Source organism: Mirounga leonina, unplaced genomic scaffold, assembly GCF_011800145.1.
Source record: "Mirounga leonina isolate KUSES-001 unplaced genomic scaffold, KU_Mleo_1.0 Mir_169, whole genome shotgun sequence".
NCBI classification, from domain to species: domain Eukaryota; kingdom Metazoa; phylum Chordata; class Mammalia; order Carnivora; family Phocidae; genus Mirounga; species Mirounga leonina.
The window spans coordinates 5,792,245-5,814,142 of NW_023270431.1; the positions used below are offsets into that span (position 1 = coordinate 5,792,245).

Here is a 21,898-nt window from a genome sequence, read left to right on the forward strand (position 1 = left end):
AGCAAGGAGAGGGGCAGGGGGAGAGGGGGAAGCAGGCTCCCCGCTGAGCAGGGAGCCTGATGCGGGGCTTGATCTCAAGACCCTGGGATCATGACCTGAGCTGAAGGCAGATGCCTAACTGACTGAGCCACCCAGGCATTCCTCAAGAATAGCTATTTTAGATGCTGGAGGGCAAAGGAGCCTCCCTCAGTGGTGACACTAAATTCGAAACCTGAATGATGAGAGTTCCAGGAGAGGAATTCCCCTGCTGGGGAACAAATGCAGAAGCCCCAAGGTAAGTTCTGCCTGTTGGAAAGAGAGAGGTGGCCACAGAGCCAGGGTGTAGTGAACACAAGAGAGAACAGAGAACAGCACCAGGTAAAACCAGAATGGAAGTCAGGATCACGTTGCATGCAGTGCCTTGCGGCCCAGGTTAAAATCTGTAAATTTCCATTTCTGTTCAATGGGAAATTCCAGAGGGTCTAAAGCAATGAGTTAGGTATTCTGATTTTGAAAAGATGACGCTTGGCTTCCATGTAGAAAATGGCTCTCAGGGAGACAAGAGTAAGGAGGGAGTGGGGAGATCAGGCAGGAAAGTAGGGAGATCAGGCAGGAAAATATCAGGGACTTTAGAGTTGATGGTGGTGTGGGTACGTGTGGTAGCAGTAGACAGAGTAAAAAGTGGACAGAGAACTGTTGACACCACTGTTCCTGGTTACTCCTCAGATCACTTTTGTGCATCAAATGAGAATGTCTGTGTAGATTCCAGAAGTTCTACACACTCAATAATTATTACTTTGACTTGTTCAAAGGTAATTTGTAATTGAATGTACAAAGCTGGGCATTACAATATTTTAATGTTTCCCTCCGCCTACGGGCCCCCTATATTTGAATTCTTAGAATGCTGCTTGAATAGCCAGGTTCGGTAAATCCAATAGAATGCCTCAAATAATCTCAGGCAGCATCCCCACATATTCTTTTATTTCATCTTCCACCCTTCAAAAAAAGATGAGCGTCACATAGTACTTTGGAAAAATTACAATGAACCACATTAATGAATCATGATAATATATAAAACCGTTTCTAATAAGGTAAAACAATACCCTCTCACTTTCAAACAGTATTTTCTTGTCTAAAAAATTATTATTACTATTGCCATAATGAAAGGGAATTTGAAGGCATCTCAAATGTTTGAAAATTTGAGAAAAAATAATTTAAGAAATAACTGTGAGAGGAACCCAAAGAGGAAACTCATTCTGAAGTGTCAGGTACATTGAGTGCTCCCCCTATAGAGGACTGCGGGTCATTTTTCTTCATGGAGAACAAAGATTATTTATTTGAAGTTCTTTAAAACTAAAAGTAAAATTTATTTATCCTTTTTGGATTATTGCATGATTTTGTGATACAAGGAAATCATATGAGATTATGCCTCCTAAGGACAAATCCAACAAAATGATTCCAATATGTGAGTAGTATGGTTTAAGGGTGAAGAGTGTTGAGTTTGGGATCGAACTTCTTTGGTTCAAGTCCCAGCTCTGCTGTTTACTATCTGTGTGATTATTAGCAAGTCATTTACCTCTCTGAGCCTCCTATTCTTCCTCAGTAAAGAGAGTCATTATGTTGCTCAAACAAGTTCATTTATGTACAATACTTAATACATGATTAGCGTTAAGAAGCTAGAAACAGGGGAGCCTGGGTGGCTCAGTTGGCTGAGCATCCAACTCTTGATTTCTGCTCAGGTCATGATCTCAGGGTCATGGGATCCAGACCCGCAGGGGCTCCATGCTCAGCTCAGAGTCGGCTGCAGATTCTTTCTCTCTTCCGCTGGCCCTCCCCACCCATATAAATAAATAAATAATCTTTAAAAAAAAAGAAGCTAGAAACATTATTTACATTATATATAAAGGATAGACAAAGAAATGCAGCAAGTGGGGAATTTTTAAGAAAGACAATCTTGTCACCATGAAAAGTATTTGAGGGCTACTTTACAGCCCTTCCTTCAGAAATACTTCATTTGCTTTCTTTGAAAAATTGTCATTTATTTCATTCTAAGAGAAATACTATAAATAGGCTCAGATAAAATAGAAGTGACCAACATGGTCATTGTTAAATATAAAATATATATAAATATAAAATATATAAACATGAAAATTAATTTCGGCAATCAAATATTTTCTCAGAAAAATATATACTTAAATATAAATTTCTTTCTGTTAAAAAAATACCTTTAATATGGCATACCTATTGGAGAAAACATACCAAGCATTCATTACGAAATAGCTAATGTACTTGCACTGTCTGATTTCATTTTAAACTTAGAGAGATCTCCTGAGTGCCTCAGCTTTGTCATCATCCTCAAATCATACAAACATGTAACCATTGCCATTAATCAATATTTTATAACTAAAGATGGATTTCTCAAAATAAATTTTAAAAACATGGCTGGAGAACAGGAAAATACGTAATGTCCTCTATCCTGTGGAAATAAATCACCATTTGCTACTTTTTTTGTGTGGAAAGCAATAAATTTCACAGTGAAAAGGTAAAGAAGAAAGCAGAGTCCCCACGATCCTTTCTCTAGTCCTCACCAATCCTTAGCTAAGGGCTCATTCTTTGGGAATGATTCATATGACAGCCAAAAACCAACAGACAAAATCTGCTTCTTTTCAATTCCTGCCAGCAACACACCAATGAAAATAACACAACCCAGCATGAAACTGAGTATCATGGATCTGCTCATATTTTCATTTGCATTGGTAGGCTAGAATGATGTAAATTTTCCATATAATAAATCCATCTAAATAAATGTAGACCTAATGAGAAAGCCAAGGTTTATTGTTCTGTTAGATCATTTGCACAATTAAGAGCATTTACAGAACACAGTTAATCCAAATTGTGCAAAACATATAAAATATGGTATGTTGGTTAAATGTGTTGTCTTATTTTGCATCAAAAACTGGTGGATTAATTAACACAATCTCCCTTTTATAAAGTGAAAGCTACATTATAAATGATTTGAGATCAAAGGAGTTAGACCTGGCACAAGGCTTTACTTCAAGTGCAAATGTCTCATGAAAGTAGCATCACCTGTATGAATATGCATAGGCTCCTTCTGTGATATGCCCCAATTTATATCATCATCTTTTGAAAAATGATATTTTAAAAGGGCATTTGGCAGCTCTAGTAAGATAATTCATAGGAAACAATCTTATTTTGCCTACTTGTCAATCTTAAATGCAGGAACAATTTAAGTTTAAAGTGAAAGACATTTTAAATCTGTTTACCATGATTTGCTCAAAGATACTGGCAGAGTTTTTGAGTCAGAGTAAAACCGAGGAGTTACATTGAGCCAGAATTTTAAAGTAAAACATTTGAAAATCATAATAACATTATATGTACATAAATTCAGTGTCTAAATAAGAGTTTTATAACCCATGATCTTAAAAATATGCAGGGTTAGTAGTAGTATTTTTTTTTTTTTTTTTTTTTAGGGATGGAAAGGGCTATTAAAGAAACCCAGTACAACTTTACTTCTTTCATGAAAATCTCCTCTTTAACAGGTTGTTTACAGGTTCTAGGAAAAACTCATTCTATCAAGGATTGACAATTCCATAGTTATACTATTCCAACATTACAAATCCTTCTTTGCATTTTGTCTAAAGCTGTTTCCTTTTGGTTCCAGTTCTCTCTTCAGGGTAATAAAAAAATCTGTCTATATGCTCTCTTTCATGTGGAAATCTTAAAAATTTTTTTAGCATCATCCCCTCTACACTAAAGCTTTTCTTTTCTAGGTCAAACATCCTCAGGTCCCTTAACCCTTTCTCAAGTTATTAAGTAACAGAAAACTCACTCTCCTGTTTGTGCTCAGGTTCTCAATATTCCTCTCATTATGAGTGGTGGAACAAGCCAAAAGTGGAATTGTGGTTTATCATCTCCCTTAACCAGTAGAAGTTAGAAGACCAAATTTAAAATAAATACAATTGAGGGCGCCTGGGTGGCTCAGATGGTTGGGCGTCTGCCTTCGGCTCAGGTCATGATCTCAGGGTCCTGGGATCGAGTCCCGCATCGGGCTCCCTGCTCCTTGGGAGCCTGCTTCTCCCTCTGCCTCTCTCTCTCTCTCTCTGTCTCTCATGAATAAATAAATAAAATTAAAAAAAAATACAATTGATAGTGCTTTGAAAATTGTAAAGCATTATAAAAGTGTGGAGTACATGTGGTGTTATTTTTCAGTATTTTCTTTAAGATTAATTCAGTCCTTTTTATTATGTCTGGCTGAGTATCTACTTTTTACTCATGAGCTATTATCACATGAAATATAATAGTACTAATTATTATTTAGTATCTAGTAAGTCCCAAGCACTATATTGGCGCTTGACCTCTAACACTTTAATTGATACAACTTTGTGGAAGTAGTGGAATTAACTCTATTTTATATATCAGAGAATTCCCATCCTGTACTCATCAAGATTATATATGCATATTCTTATTAAATTTCCCTTGGTAGTTTCCGATTACTGTTATCTGGACCAGTGGATTTTATTTATTTATTTTTAAATATTTTTTAGTTTAAATTCCAGTTAGTTGACATGCAGTGTAATATTAGTTTCAGGTGTACAATACAGTGGTTCAACACTTCCCTACATCACCCAATGCTCATCACAAGTGCCCTCCTTAATCTCCATCCCTCCACCCCCTTACCCTCTGGTAACCATCAGTTTGTTCTCTATAGTTAAGAGTCTGTTTCTTGATTTGCCTCTCTCTCTCTCTCTCTCTTTTTTCCCCTTTGCTCATTTGTTTTGGACCAGTGGATTTTAAATGTCTTTTATTGCAACTCCTTATTTGTTAAAAATAATTGAGGACACTTTCAATAAATGTGCATATTTTTGTTTATAAATTAAATTTATAGGTACTAACATATTAACATGTGCATTAGTAAAATTAGCAATTTAAAAGGACGATCTAAATTTAAATGGAAATTTAAAATTTTCTCAGGAGATATCCTGTTTGTCTACAGATTAAAACATCCCTACCTTTGTTCTATACCAGGGGTTGGCAAACTAAGGTTCAAGGGCCAAATCTGGCCCACCGCTTATTATCATACAGTCCATGAATTCATAATAGTTTTTGAATTGTCAAGTGGTTGAGATGACTCAAAAGAAGAATACTATTTTGTAATACATGAACACTATATGAAATTCGAATTTTATTTTTTTACTTTTTTTTAATAGGACCAGCTCTTGCTATTGTAAAGATTATTTATTTATTTGTTTGTTTATTTGTCAGACAGAGCACAAGCAGTGGGAGTGGCAGGCAGAGGGAGAAGCAGGGAGCCCGATGCAGGACTCCATCCCAGGACCCTGGCATCATGATCTGAGTTGAAGATGGACACTTAACCGACTGAGCCACCCAGGCGTCCCTTGAATTTTATTTTTTATAAAGTTTTATTAGAACACAGCCCTACTCATTTTTGTGTGAGTGCCTTGTCTATGGCTGCTTTCAAGCTGCAACTACAGAAATGAAGGTTTGTGACAAAGACTGTATGGTCCACAAGCTTAAAACATTTACTATCTGGCATTTAAAAGAAAAAACTTGTGACCCCTGCTGTAGACCAGAGAAATAAGTATCGGAAGTAATGGCAACAGTCATTGGAAATACAACCTTGTGTAGTCAGGGCACTGGCCTCAGAGCTTGAGCCTTAGGTTATACTCCCTACTTCTCGCTCTTACTAGCTACATGCCCCTTGGAAATGATCTTCAGTTTCTAGTCCTTTGATTCTGCATTTTTAAAATAATGACATTGCATTGAATGAGTACTTTATGCTCCAAAGTTCTTCAGGTTTATAACTCCTGCAATGTGCCATGAATATACAAATACGTCTGAAGTGCAAGCATCACAATAAGAACCAGACTTGTATGGTTCAAAGAATCTTTCTAGACTTGATGGAATAACTAACTATAGTAATAATAAAAATAAATCAGCACTGATAAAACAGTTGGCATCATTTAGTGTAGGGCTAAGAGGTGCATTTTCAAATTGTTATGCTTGAAAGAACAGAACTGCAATTTAGGAAAACGAACACTTCAGCATAAATAAATTATGACCTCCAAGACCATAAAAATGTAAATCCAAATTTAATGAGGAATTAAATACCCTAGGATTTACCATTAAGTCAACAATTTGATCTTGATATTATAAAGTTTATTTCACCTTTTAGAGAGTCCTACAAGTTTCCCTCCCAAAAGCTCTCTAGTTTACTATCTGCTTCACCTATTCAGTTTTGTTTTTACTCTGAAAAATAATTAAGACTAAAATAGTTGTATAAGCATGTCAGTTTGAAACATATTTTTAAAAGCAAGCCATTTAAAAAGAGATCTGTATTTTTCTTTTAATAAATAGGAATAAATTCCTTGTCGTCTTTGTAAGTAGGTTGCTAATTTCAACTTTTTGAATTATTTCTCTTGATTATTTTATTAACAGTGGCAATGAATACTGTAGGCCTTCTAGTAGAAAACACGTAACAGTGATTAAGAAATTTTTTCACCTGGAGCAGTTACAGCTTGTAAAAGTATTACAGGAAAAGTATGCCAAATAACAGAGGTAGATTTTCCAGATGCCTAGGAAATCCCCCCTCTGTGTGAAAAGCATTTGGAATCTAAATAAATTCTTTGAGGACAATAGGCTACCAGTTTCTCTCCTGCCTTAGAGTCATTGTCTGACTAAAGTTTGTTGGTGATAATGAAGGAGCGCGACATTCTCAGACATTGAGATTGTGACTATTTGTGTAGTGACCTAATTTCAGAAGAAAAAAAATTAGCATGCAGGTTCTAACAAGTACTGACATATTTAAGAACACACGGAGGCAGATATTACTGCCAAGCGTGTCCCAGAAAATCTAAGATGTGCAATTGCAACATCTTTAGGAAGTATAAAAAAAATGAATCTTAAAAATAAGCATACTGATGCACAAATGAGTTTATATCACCAGCAAATATTCTAGGGCTTGCTGTTGAACAATTCATTGCTTGCTATCAAAAACCAAAATACTGAGACTGAGAGAGTTGACACAAGGTCCAACTTCTAGAGTGAGAGCTAGTCTACTAGAATACTAACACACAACTCAAGGGTGCATCTTTACTTTTTTACCACTGCGGCGTCCCTCAAGATATGCCTCTAAAAGTGTGACTGGCTCGCTGCAGGCATGCCGTGTTACAGGATTTCTTTTCCTTTAGTGCCCATGGTTCTTGGTCACACCACTTCAAAGAATGAAGAGGTTGACCAGATGAAGAGTGGTGGGCAGCAAAGCAAAGTTTATTGAGAGTAAGGCAAAGTTTATTCAGCAATGGTACAAAGCTCCCAAACAGGGAAGAGACCGGAGAGGGTTGCTGATTTGGTGTTTAAATCCGGAGGGTTTTATGGGCTCTTTGGTGTGGTCTGTTTTGATCTGATTAACCCTCCACACGCCTGTCACCCAATCAGGATTTTGTCCACGTGCTCATCTACCTATCAGATAGTCAGTCGTTCACGTGGGAAAGGGTGGAGGGCTCCACCCAAGGTGGTGTTTCCAAGCCTTGGGGATCAAGAGGGCGGAGGCGACCACTGCCCTAAGGCATGCTGGCCAGCCACAGGCCCCTAGATCAAGCCCCGTTTAAATATCCCACTGGCTGTTGGGCTGGCCCGTGGGCCTGGGTTAGGACGCCCAAGGCCATTCCCTTCCTTTCTATCACATACAAGTTGTAAGTCCTCCCGGTAGGAAGACTTACACCTGGGCCATTGAGCAAAGCCTAGAATAACAGGATGGGGTCTTTTTACTTAGAATGGGGGCCCCTTGTCCCTGCCTGCCTTTCTTCCAACTAGCCTTCATTATCAGTAAAAAATTACTGAATAAACACGGGGTGCAGTAGGGACTGCTGCACCATTAGACTCAACTAGCCTCAAAAATCGACATGTCAGTGTTTTGAAAAAGACCACATTTGCCAGATTGACTTAAGTGATCTTTCCTGGTAACAAAGGTCCTGTTTGAATTAAGTAATTAATTCCTAAATAATTTTTGAGTATCAATTATTTGAGAAGTGTTCTTTCAGGCACTGCAGATAAGGCAGTGAACCAGATATACTCTTTGACCTCATGGATCTTATATTCTAGTGGGGGAAGTCAGGAGATAAAAAAAGAATAAAATGTCACCCTAATATAAATTGTCTACATAGGTTAACAACAATGTGTCAATCAGGTTAATCAGTTGTAACCAATGTACCTTCTGGTGTGGGGATATTAACAGCGGGACACGCTGTGTATATGGGGGGGGGTAACATAGAAACTCTCTGTATTTTCCATTCAATTTTGCTGTGAAGGTAAAACTTTTAAAAATAAAATCTATTAAAAACATATTGTTACGTTAGACAGTGATAAGTACACTCGAGAAAAAAAGAATGGAATAAGGAGAATAGGATGTATTAGGGTGATATTTAAAAGCTACATTATGATTGCAAAAATTAGCCTGAGAGTTTTTATATAGTTTCCTTTTTTTTTTTTTTTAAGGGCTTATTTATTTATTTGAGAGAGAGAGAGCTGGGTGGGGGGAGGAGCAGAGGGAGAGAGAATCCTTAAGCAGACTCAGCACTGAGCACGGAGCCCAACACAGGGCTCCATCCCAGGACTCTGAGATTATGACCTGATCCCAAATCAAGAGTCAGCTGCTTAAGCAACTGAGCCACCCAGGCTCCCCTCCTTTCTTTTTGATTATTTTTGTTTTCTTGCCATTTTTCCCTGCCCTATGAAATGTCTTTGATTGGAAGCACACACATTAGCCAAGTTCATAGCATAAATCCTTATTAATTATCAAGCTTTAAATGACTGCCTCTCACACAGTCCTCAGATCCACAAGGTCCCATATGATCTGCATCCCACTCATCCCCCACTCCAGTCTCACATTATCCCCTCTCCTTCCAACACCCTGCCAACTCCATCCACCCACACCATCCTCAGGGCTGCTTTACCAACACACCAAACACCTGCACATCTCAGACATTTGCCCTTGTGGTTTCCCATACCTGGCATGTTTTGGTCTTGTTTAAACACAGAATCTGGAAATAGCTGCCTGGGTTTAATCTTGTTAATAGCCTACAACCTTGGACAAATAGCAGTCCTCTCTGTGCCTCAGTTTCCTCATCTGTAAAATGGAGTTATTACCTAGCTCACAAGCTGACTATGAGAATTAGATGTGTTCATGGATGCAAAGCATTATATAGTGCCTGGTACATGATAAAATAAGTGTTTCCAGACTGGCACACAACTCTCCTTCTTTTGTCTTCTTTTTTACACAGAGAGGCCAAATGTGACCTTCTCATTTAATATTCCAGCCTCCCCACCACTACCTATCCCCATTTATATCTTTTATAGTGTTTCATAAGACCTGCTCTCATCTAACATATTATCTGTTTTTTCTTCTTTAGTGTAACTGTTCTCTACAACGAAAATATTAGATCCATGATGGTAGGACTTCTGCCTGGGTGACTGTTATGTCCAGTGTCCTGGCCAGTAGTTGGTGCTCAATAAATCTATGTTTAATGATGGAACAAATGTATACATGAATGAGGACACTCAGCAGAGAGGACCTGAAGATGTTTACACATACCCAAAAATATACTGGAAAACACTAGTAGGTTAAAAGGTTTGTGGCATCCAAATAATCCCTTCAACTTTGAAACAAATCTTTAATTCACTTATTTTCTGCTACATAAGGAAAAAAAAAAGCAAATTTTTTTATCCTCTATCTTACTAAAGTTTATGGGCTTGCTTTTATAACTTAAAAGTTAAAAAAAAGTTAAGGAATCCATTTTAGAAGTATCAGAATCAAAAGATATTTAAGATCTTTAGTACCAATTCACTAAGTATAGTACTTTTATAATCATCTTCTATATTTATGTCATACCACAGAAAAAAATGTTCACTGAAGAAACTCATACCAGGAAATGCTGGAATCATATTGATATAGAAATGATCTAGAAATGGCTTTTTTATAATGATACTCTGCCAAAATGTATGTAGAATATTTATTTAACCAAGTTAAATATAAGCCAAATAATATGATTTTTATAGCCACATGACATGCTAAAATATTTGCTGCAACTTTTAAATTGTAAAACAGTAAAGGGACGTTATTATAGGGAAAAGAAAATGTCTTTATAATTATTTCAATAAATTACATATTTAAAAGATTTTAATACAATCAAGAACACTAAAAGTTTCTACCTTAGTAAAAATGATCTTTTATTAGTTAATAGTTTGAATAAATAGCTTATAAAATATAAGGAAATAGTAGGCTATGATGTCCAAAAAATTATAATAAAAAATTCATTGAGTTCTTTGTGTAAAAAGGTCAAAATCAATTAGAATTATTAATTGGATTATTTTTAGTACTTTACAATTTAAAATTCATTGAATTTCTAACAATCAACAAAACAAAAAGACAACTGACCAAATGGGATAAGATATTTGTAAATGATATATCTGATAAGGGGTTACTATCCAAAATATATAAAGAACTTGTACAAATCAACACCAGAAAAACAAATAATCCAATTAAAATATAGGCAGAAGACATAAACACACATTTCTCCAAAGAAGACATACATATGGCCAATAGCCATACAGATGAAAAGATGCTCAATATCACTAATCATCAGGGAAAAAACAACAACAACAACAACAACAATGAAATATCACCTCATACCTGTCATAATGGCTAAAATCAAAACTCCAAAAAACCAACAAGTGTTGGCAAGGATATAGAGAAAAAGGAACTCTCATGCACTGTTGGTAGGGATGCAAAATGGTGCAACCACTGTGGAAAACAGTATGGAGGTTCCTCAAAAAATTAAAAATAAAATTACCATATAATCCAGTAATTCCACTATTTATCCAAAGAATGGGAAAACACTAATTGGAAAGGATATGTGCACCCCTATGTTTATTGTAGCATTATTTATGATAGCCAAAATATGGAAGCAACCCAAGTGTCCATCAATAGATGAATGGATAAAGATGATGTGGTATATATACATAATGGAATATTACTCAGCCATAAAAAAAATGAAAGCTTGAAACTGAAATAAGTCAGTCAAAGACAAATACCATATGATTTAATATATATGTAAAATTTAAGATACAAAACAAAGAAAAAAAGAGAAAAAAAAATGGACAAACTGGTGGTTACCAGAGGGGAATGGGTGAAATAGGCAAAGGGGTTTAAGAGTACACTTATTTTGATGGGCACTGAGTAATGCATGGAATTACTGAATCACTATATTGTACACCCGAAACTAATATAACACTGTACATTAACCATACTGGAATTTTTAAAAAAGTTTATAAAAAATAAAATGAAATTCACTGAATTTCTAATTTTATCCAATTAAAAATGCTAGCAATTCTTGATGTTATTTATTATCTGTTGATTTTGAATTTTGACTAAGTAATTTTAAACCAACATAGCAGTAAATTTACTTATGAAATTCAGGCATAAATTATATAGATGGCTACCTTTAAAGATTGCATTTAATATTCTTTTGCCTCTGTCAAACAGAACCAGTCATGTTTTCAAAATAGATTTATTTTACTCTCATGAATAATTCTCAGGAAATTGCCAACTTCATTCCTGAAACTGCCCATTTGCTTTCTGTTATATCACTTTATCACACATAATATGATCACTTTGCACAAAATATTTGCCTATTCCTAATTTTTCTTGCCAGAAAGTATGTTACCTAATTACCAGATTTGGAGTTAACTATATATCTCAAGGTATGCTTTAGTTTTTTAATGTAATTCAATAAACATGCTGAGGACCTTTGTTGAGTGAAATATTAAGGCAAATGTTATGTGAATACAAAATTATTAAGTCTGTCTTTGTTCCAAGAGAACTTACTCTCCTACTCTATTAGTTATGTATCAGCTTCATACAGAATGCTGTTACCCAGAAGAGTTTAGATCAGTTTTCCCCTTGAAAATGATGATGATAAAACCCCTGTTGAGCTATAAATTACAAAATCCATGTAAAGTTCTTGGCTCTTGGTGGGATTCAATAAATAATGGTCATTTTGGGGGCACCTGGGTGGCTCAGTTGTTAAGCGTCTGCCTTCGGCTCAGGTCATGATCCCTGGGTCCTGGGATTGAGCCCCGCATTGGGCTTCCTGCTCTGGGGAGGCCTGCTTCTCCCTTTCCCACTCCCCCTGCTTGTGTTCCCTGTCTCACTGTGTCCCTCTCTGTCAAATAAATAAAATCTTAAAAAAATAATAATAAATAAAAATAAATAAATAAATAAATAATGGTCATTTTTAATGACCTGGAGGAACTAAAAATTTACTAGTCAAGATTAAACATTACAAAAGATTTACAAAATAGTGAGATAAAATTTAAATATTATATCTTAGGTTGGTTATATTAAGAGGCAGTAAATAATTTTAATAACATTGCCATTTTTTAACATAATTTGAACAGTTACTCTTTGAGGATTATCTCAGGATAAGCATAACCAAAAAAAATCAGTATAATTTCTATAAGCATATGTTATGTTTGCCCACAAATGGTGTTATATTGTTTGTTCAACTTATTTACAATGTGTATTACTAATATCATTGAATATTTCCTGAATTTTGGCAAAAATTATGTTCAGTAAAAAAACAAACAAACTGAACAACAGCAACAAAAGATACTAAAGTCACAAGTAATCTCCATGTTGCTAAATTCACTGTTTAATTTTGTCCCTGGATCCTTCCCACCCCTTTATATGTCTCTTCACTTGGATACTAGGACATTTGTTTCTCCTGGTTTTCTCCCTACATTGCTGTCTGCTCTTTTTCAGTCTCATTTCATTTGCCAGTACCTTCTCAACTTCTAAACATACCTTGAACTTCTTCCTTTTACCATTTCTATACCCATTGCCTTAATGATTTCCTCTGGGTTCATGAATTTAAATGCCAAGTAAATGTTCTCAAATATATATCTTTTTTTAGAGAGCAAGAGAGCATGCATGTGCTGGGGGTGTGGGGTGTGGTGGGAGACAGGGGCAGAGTCAGAGGGAGAGAGAGAATCTCAAGCAGACTCCCCGCTCAGCACGGAAGCCGGTGCCGAGCCGAAATCAAGAGTCAGATACTTAACTGACTGAGACCCCAGGCACTCAAATTTATATTTCTATTCAGATTTCTCACCTGAACTCCACACTGTGGTATGCAACTAACAATCTGACATTTCCATTTGCATAGCTAATAATCATCTCAATTTCACGATATTCAAAAACATCCTTGACTTTACATTCCTGCAACCTTTCACTTTTAGGTAACAGGCAACTCCATTCTTCTTTCCGTTCAGGCCCCAAACTGAAACCTTGCCTCATCTCCCTCACCATACATACAATCCACCAATTCAACAACAAATATTATTGATTATATCTCCAAAAGGTGCCTAGATTCTTCATATGTCTTGCTCTTTCTACTACTGCCCCCAAGATCGGAGCCACTCTCTCAGAGCTGGTTTAGTACAATAGCTTCTAGATAGTCCTCTCTGCTTCCATCCTTGTTCCTCTTCCCTTTCTTCTCAACACAGCAGAAACAGTGGTCATCTTTAAATGCAAGTCAGCTCATCATACTCTTCTGCTCCAAGTGTGTTTCACCGTAAGTAAAAACCAAAATGCTGGTAGTAGACCATAAGGCCCTACTTTAGTTTTAGTTTAATGTAGTTTAGTTTAGTTTAGTTTAATGTTGAGGACCTTTGGTGAGTGAAATATTAAGGCAAATGTTATGTGACATCTCTGTTACATCTCTGACTTCATGTGCCTTTTCTTCGCCTTACTCATTCTTCTCCAGCCACTCGGGCCTCCTTGCTTTTCCACAAAAATGTCAGCAATACACCTGTGTGCCACAGTCTTCCCATTCGCTGGTGAACACGTGGCTCACTCTCTCTCCACCTGCATGCATGTGCTCAGTTGTCTTGTTTGTTAGTCAACAAATATGGAATCACAACCAAATCCTACCCTGCCTGTGGACACCCCCATTTCTCTTTTCTGCTTTATTTTTCTCTTTGGCACTTATCAACATCTGACATACTCTATGTTACTTTTTTACTTTTGTATTGTCCATATTCTCCCACTCAAATGTTAAGCTTTTTGAGGGGAACCTGGGTGGCTCAGTTGGTTAAGTGTCTGCCTTTGGCTCAAGTCTGATCCCAGGGTCCTGGGATCGAGTCCTGCCTCGGGCTCCCTGCTCAGTGGGGAGTCTGCTTTTCCCTCGCCCTCTGCTGCTCTCTCTGTGTCAAATAAGTAAATAAAATCTTAAAAAAATAATAAAATGTTAAGCTTTTTGAGGGCCAAGATTTTTGTCTGTTTATTGCTGTACCCTTGATCGATGCCCATGCTCAATCTCTAGAAGGCACTCAGAAATAATGAGTTATATAAGTGAATAAAGTTTACAACTTGTATAGTTATTTAAGGAACATATCTTGATCCCTATTTTGTGTCTCTCCACTGTAGTTTCTCTAGGTCTAGAATATATCTTGTTCTTGGCTGACTTTAAATTCTCTCCAATGCCTTTGATCTTATAATTTAATGAGATGCCCATCTAACTCCAAATCTATATATTTTAGTTTCTTGATTCCCTGCATCTTGGACCCACCCACTTGGCAGGTAGGACAGCCTGTCTGCTCTGCTGGTCTTGCATGAAGTCACTTGCTGTCCCACCACCCGATGTCTATCACTTGAGTTTCTTGACACCAATTTTTTACATGAGTCTGGCTGGACTTTTCGCCATCACCTTAATGGACTTCTCTATCTTGCATATGGATGCACCCCAAAAGATAGTACCTGCCTCACCCCCAAAGGCATGTCTGATTCCATCTCTGCTCTTTCCAGCCTGTTTCATACTGCTGCGATCTTCCCCAGCTATGTTGCAAGATTCAAGCTTGCAAAGTGCCTGGTTCCTGTTGTTGTGATCTTTCTTTCACCTTCTCAGATACAAGCCAGTTCAAGCGAACTTGGATCTTGGCCTAAATAAGGGAAGACAGGACTTCTGGAGCTCAAAAATTCATGTTACCAGGAAAAGGCAAATGTGAGACCTCTGGGTTCAGGGTGGATGTGACTGTGGGTTGTAGTTCTGAGTCTGACAGACTCCCTTGAGTGGCACCTCATGGTGGTTTGTCTTGCCTCTCTTCACCTTAAGAGAGAGGGAATCTCTCCTCTTAGGATGTTAAGAAGAAAATTTCAGTCAGGTATGTACCTTTGCACCACCTTTCACTATGTACTTCCTATTTCTTAGAAGCTAGGAATGCAAAATTGTTTTTCTTTTCTTTTTTTAAAAGGCCAGGTCTTGTGGGAAAAATATAGATATAAATGCTTTTCATGAAATCTGCAAAGTGTTATAATTGAAGTGTGAACAGGAAGTATATTGGAGTTTGGCAGGAAAAGGAAAAAAAAAAAAAAAACAAACCTAAGAAGGCTAGCAAAATTCTAGTATTTCTGGGTGACTTCTGGAGTTCAGCATGGCTGATACAGAGTGAATACAGGGAAGTCATTAGACATAATATGAAAGAGTTAGGCAGATTTGATTAGATAGTTCCTAAGATAGAGAAGCCGAAATGGCTCTAAAGTATTTTAGAGGATGCACTGATTCCTTAGTAATTATATAAATGCAAGTAAAATCACAATGTGATATCATAATGTACCCATTCAATTAATAAAATTTGGAGATAGGTAAACCCAAGTATTGGTGAGTGCATGGAAAAATCAGTAACTCTCATGAATTCCTAACACATAGAACCATCTGGAAATAAATCTGGGTGCACTGAATGAATTAGGTATGCATGCAGCATGTCATTGGAATGAAATCTCTGGTACAAGTGTTTTTGCTCCATAGGCTCAGGAAATGACTGCTTTGAAGGGGCCAACCGTTGGTTGTATGTGGCAGTTATGCCTACAAAATAATAAAACTAATGTCCATGCGCTACCGAAACTGCTTCTGGGAAGGATTTAGATTAATTTGGATAGGCAACTGAGGCTTTGTTTTCCTGTTGCATTTCCATCGTACTTTGTCACCACATTCATTTCACATCTTAGGAGTTACTACCTTTTTTTTGTCCACTCATTTATTTCGTACTGGCTCTCTCTGTTTTCTTGTCTCACAGTAGTGTTTACTCCAACTACTGCTCTTATATTCAACTTTTAACCATTTATTCTTAATACTTTGTTGCACTTACTTTTCCTTTAAAATTCTGATTGATACTTTTATTGCAGTAATTCTTTGTTTTTGTAACTGGAAAGATAACATACCATTCCTCCTTCATAATATTAGAGGCCATCTTGTAATTTCTAACCATTGAAATTATAGACCAGCTTGTTAATTTTTATTCAGTCAGCATAACAGTTAGGTGGAAAAATTTAATCAGGGAAATTTTCCTGAAGTAGGTGAGTTGGGAGCAAATGTTTATTCCACGTTGGAGAAAATGAACAGGAGAGCGTTCCAACTGATGGGAAGCTCAAAGGCACACAAATAAGCAGCATGGAAGAATGGAAAGTTGGCTAGATTTAGCTAGAGGGGAGAGTCAGTCTGTAGTGGGAAAAGATAAAATTAGAGAGGTACAAAAGTGCCAGTTGACAGAAGACCTTGAATTAAAAGCCAAGAGTTTAGACTTGATATAGTAGGAGTAGCTGATTCTTGAGCAGGAAGGTGGTGTGATAAAAATGGCATTTGCAGAAGATTATTTCAGCAGCTTACAAAGGCATAATTGTAGCAAAAGGAGACAGGAATTAGGATCACCAGCAAAGAAGTTATCGTAGCCCTTGTTTGAACAGAATCGGCCTGAAGCCATAGGGAAAAAAGGCCAAAATGATGAATATGTCAGATGCTATAAAGCAAGAGGTTTCAAATCTTGGTTCTTGGCTCACTATTTCAGAATCACCTGGAATGTTTGTTAAAAATTCATTTTTCTGTAGTACATGCCCAAACTCTTTAATGTCATTCTTTCCAGCAGAGGAATGGGAATGAGCATTTTAACAAGTTGCCTATGTGATTTTTTTTTCTTTTCACATGGAAGTTTGAGAAGTTCTGCTCTAGAGGAAGAATTAAGAGAACATGGTAACCATACTTGGGAGTGTAGAGGGGAAAAAGAGTACAATGATTACATGGCAGCCAGTCTAGGACTCAGGAAAACATGATAGAGCAATTAATGGGATAAAAATTAATAGATCTTAATTTTTAGAGGAGTTTTAGGTTTACAACAAAAGTGAGCAGAAGGGCCCATAGTCTCTCATGGGGTGTGGGGGAATGGGTTAGCCTGGTGATGGGTATTAAAGAGGACACATACTGAATGGAGCACTGGGTGTTATATACAAACAATGAATCATGGAACACTACATCAGAAACTAATGATGTAATATATGGTGATTAACATAACATAATAAAATTTATTTATTTTATTCTATTTTATTTTTTTAAAGATTTTATTTATTTATTTATTTGAGAGAGACAATGAGAGACAGAGAGCACGAGAGGGAAGAGGGTCAGAGGGAGAAGCAGACCCCCTGCTGAGCAGGGAGCCCGATGTGGGACTCGATCCCGGGACTCCAGGATCATGACCTGAGCCGAAGGCAGTCGCTTAACCGATTGAGCCACCAGGCGCCCCAACATAATAAAATTAAAAAAAAAAAGTGAGCAGAAGGTACACCAAGTTCACATATACTCCCTGCCCATACACACCCACAGCCTCCTGTTACTCCCCACAGATGGTGCACTTGTTCCAATGGGTGAGCCTACCTTGATACATCCTTATCACCCAAGATCCATAGGTGACACTGGTTTTACTCTTGGCATTGTACATAATATGGGTTTGGAAAAATTTATAATGACCTGTGTCCACCATTGGAGTGACATACAGAGTCGGGTAGCCGCACAAATCTCTGTGCTTTGCTTATTCATTCCTTCCTCCTCCTGAACTCCTAGCAAATACTTTCACTGTCCCCAAAGTTTTGCCTTTTCCAGAATGTTATATAGTTGGAATCATACAGTGTGCTGCCTTTTCAGATTGGCTTGTTGCACTTAGTAATATTCACTGAAGGATCGATATCTCATTTCTTTTAGTGCTGAATAATATTCTATTGTCTGGATGTACTACAGTTTATTTATTACTCACTTACAGAAGGCTATCTTGGTTGCTTCCAAATTTTGGCAATTTTGAATAAAGCTGCTATAAACATCCATGTACAGGTTTTGTTTGGATATACGTTTTCAACTCCTTTGGGTAAATATAAGGAGCATGACTGCTGGATTACGTGGTAAGAATGTTTAGTTTTTAAAGAAACCACCAAGCTGTCCTCCACAGCGAATGTATCATTTTGCATTCCCACTAGCAATGAATGACAATAGAAACTTAAAGTAAACTTCTATCTAAAAAAAAATAATAGCCTTCTATCATAATAGAAATCATGGTAGAAAAGCATTCATGGTAGAAAAGATGCTAAATTGTGTTGCCAACATGTTAGAATCAAAATGAACAAAAATCCTCACAGAAGTAGACTTGAGACAATGAGAGAACTAGTGGGAGTTCAACATTAAACACAAACATTTTGAAAATATTGCACTATTAATGACATCTGAAACCATTAAATACTGGATGTTGCTTTACAACAAAATATAGGGCCTAAGACATAGGTGTCCCCACATTAAGTGGAAAGAAGAAGTGTCAGAAGACAGTTGTTGTTGTTGTTTTTCCCCAAACTTGACTTGGGACAGTGCAATCTTGGACTGCTTATAAAAAAACTCAGGTTTCCAGGTCCCAATCCAGAACTGACTCAGAATATCTAGGAGAAAAATGCAGGAATTGGTATTTGGCAAGCTTCTCAGGTGATTTTTATGATTGCTCAGAGGCTGTCTCCTCTTGAGATTCGTAATACTAAAACAGTCCACAGAGGGATGGATGTGGTATATGTTGAGATGATGCAGGTGTAAAATATAGGCCTGTTTCTAGGCATGGCTAAATGACATTACATTAGGTACAGATGGAAGTACTCTTCTAGATTAAGAGAACAGTGGTTCTCAGTCTGAGGTGATTTTGTTCCCCAGAGGACAGATGGTAACATCAGGAGACAATTTGATCATTACAAATTGTCTGGGGAAGGCGAATGTACTACTTGGATCTAGTGGGTATAAAACATCCCACAATGCAAAGGACAGCCCTCACCTTTCCATAGCAAAGAATTATTGGCCCAATACATTGATAGTAAAAAGACAGAAACCATAAAATAAAAAGGAATTAATAGTTAAATGCAGTATGTGAATCCAGTTGGGATTATAATTTAAAGTTAAAAATAACATTGACAGCAGCTATAAAAGACCTTCTCAGGACACTTTTAGGCAATTTGTCCATGGGCTAGGCATTATATAATAGAATCGTTATTTTTTCTGAGGTGTGATCTTATTATGGTTAGAAAAATGAATGCCTTTATTTAAGATATGCATGTTGAAGTCTGAACCTAGTTTCAAATGATAGAACAAAGAAAATAATGTACATACATATGTATATATATATATCTTTAAAGAGAGATGATATAATTGTGGTAAAATATTAACAAATTTTAATACAGGAAGAGGAACATAAATGTTCATTTATTGTTCTATCAATGTTTTGGTATGTTTGAAATTTGTTCAGTAAAAAAAAAAAAAAGTGGAAAGTGCCATTCTCAGTATTTTAACAATGTATATTTGGGATTTGGGCCAATTGGTTCCTTATGATTTCTTTGATCTTGAAATCATTTTTGACCGCCATCTTTCTACTGCATGAGACCATTCCCGCTACTTACTGCTCTTAGTCATTTAAAGTCCCTGAGAGGCGTTTGCTGACTAAAACAGAGGTTTAAGCAGTTGACATGTGACTCAATGAAGAATCTAGCAGCTAGGGCCAGTCTTCTCTTATGTCACTTCTCTTCCCTCTTTGTTTCATCTAGATGGCTTTTGCTCTCTGGGGGCAAGGATTCCAGACTGCCTCACTAGAGCGAAGTCTTTCACTTCTGCTGTTGGGTCTAATTACCTGTGTGCTTACCTGTGAAAGGGAGGCTACTCAGTGCCTTTCAAAACCTGTCCCTTCAGGCACACAAAATAGGAAAAGAGCTAAAGACCCATGCCGTTTTGCTTTCACTGGAATTATCTAAACTCTACCACAGCCACTTCCTAATCATGAAGTGATAACTCGAGTGACCACATTCCGACTGTGGTGAGGCTGTAACCTCTCGGGCGGCCTCCTTGCCCTGCCATACATTCCAGGGCCATCAGCAACTGCGCTGAAACAGGTCTTTCCCTTCTGGACAGTTTATAAGCCGTCGCCACTTTTATTGAGGTCACTGTTGCTTTTTCACTGTTGTTAAAACTCTACCAATACTTTTCAGTGTTTCATGGTGCCTTGCATCCTGGGGTGCTTTGTAGCTACTTGATGATTTAATACAGCACAGGTTTGAAATATGGTAGATTCTACAATGGCCAGAATATTCAAATATTAATGAGAAGTTAAGATGGGGGGGGGACTCATTTGGAATCAGGTCAAGAATAATTTTTGAGAAGAGCCTAATTAAAGTCAGTTTCATATTCCCCAAATCCTAGATAAACAGATGCACTGATATAAATTTGTTGCATTTACTTTCTTGTCTTTGATGTAAATGGCTATATGTTGGTTACTATTTATATTCATAAAGAAATACAATCATCTGAGTTAAAATTATACTACAAAATAGGGCTGATGGTGGCTTAGTGAAAGTGGCTTCTGATGATCACAAAACTATGGATATATCTTTCTGGCCAGAACGAAGGGCTCTCTAAATGCTGTTTTCTCATAGTTTCCATTTCTTAGAGGTCTGAAACCTCAGTGGGGTGAATAGAGGTATGTTGGGATTGCTTTTGAATTCTGCTGTTATGATAAGGTAGAAAATTATGTCTTAAACACGCAGGCTGGCTCTCAGTTTCACTTTATATGACTTTTTATCAAAACCTGAAGCACTTTTTTAACTCTTCAAAAAAGTCCTATTTCTTTCTCTTATGTCTGAACATACATGCTTTGAACAGTAGTCTACATAAATGACTACTTTGAACAGTAGTCTACATAAATGCTCAGCATCTAAGTGAATATTTCTCGGCTTTTTTTTTTTTCTGTGTGAGATCAAATCATTTCTCAGAAGTTTTACAATGTTATGTGAGCATCAACTTTCCAAATGAGGTCTGACTCTTTAAATAAAATTTCCTAAATTAAAAAGGTTCCAATGTAAAGCCTTATTTCCTAAAAAGAGCTACACAAATATGTTGTTCACCATCTCAGATCACTGACGCATATCATTTAAAATTATCATTTTGCAAAATGAAACATATTCTAGAATCATATGCATATTTATTGTATTAATGATTATTTTGAAGAATTACTCAGAAAGAAGAGCTGGGTTATACTTTACAGTTAGAGTTGAAACAGTTTTCTAATAGATACTTTATTTGTGGCTATGATAATTATGAAATTTAAATTGTAGACAGTCAGAATACTCAATTTAATTTAATGTTTTCTTGGAATTCGTAATATGGTGATGAGTAAAAAAAAAAAAATCCCACAAAATAGTATGTGTTTTTTTTCTCAGCAAAAGTATGTGTAGATACATATAGTTTTATAGATAAATAGATACAGATAAACACACAGAAGTCTGAAAAGGACTATACCCCAAATTTTAACAATATTTTTATTCAAGGATTGATAATACAGAAGGGATGGATGGGTGTTTTAATTCTTCCTTCATTTTTAGTTTTATTTTCTAAATATTTTAATAAACATACATTAAATAATAATGTGTATGTATGCCTTAAAAGACACTGAACACTTACACTGCTTGACATTAGGATTCTGGGGAAAACCT

The 21,898-nt window shown here is 36.6% G+C and overlaps 1 pseudogene; it reads left to right on the forward strand.

Moving 5' to 3' along the window:
• Positions 1 to 617: 617 nt before the first annotated feature.
• LOC118017291 overlaps positions 618 to 21,898 on the forward strand; it is a 31,587-nt pseudogene continuing 10,306 nt past the window's right edge.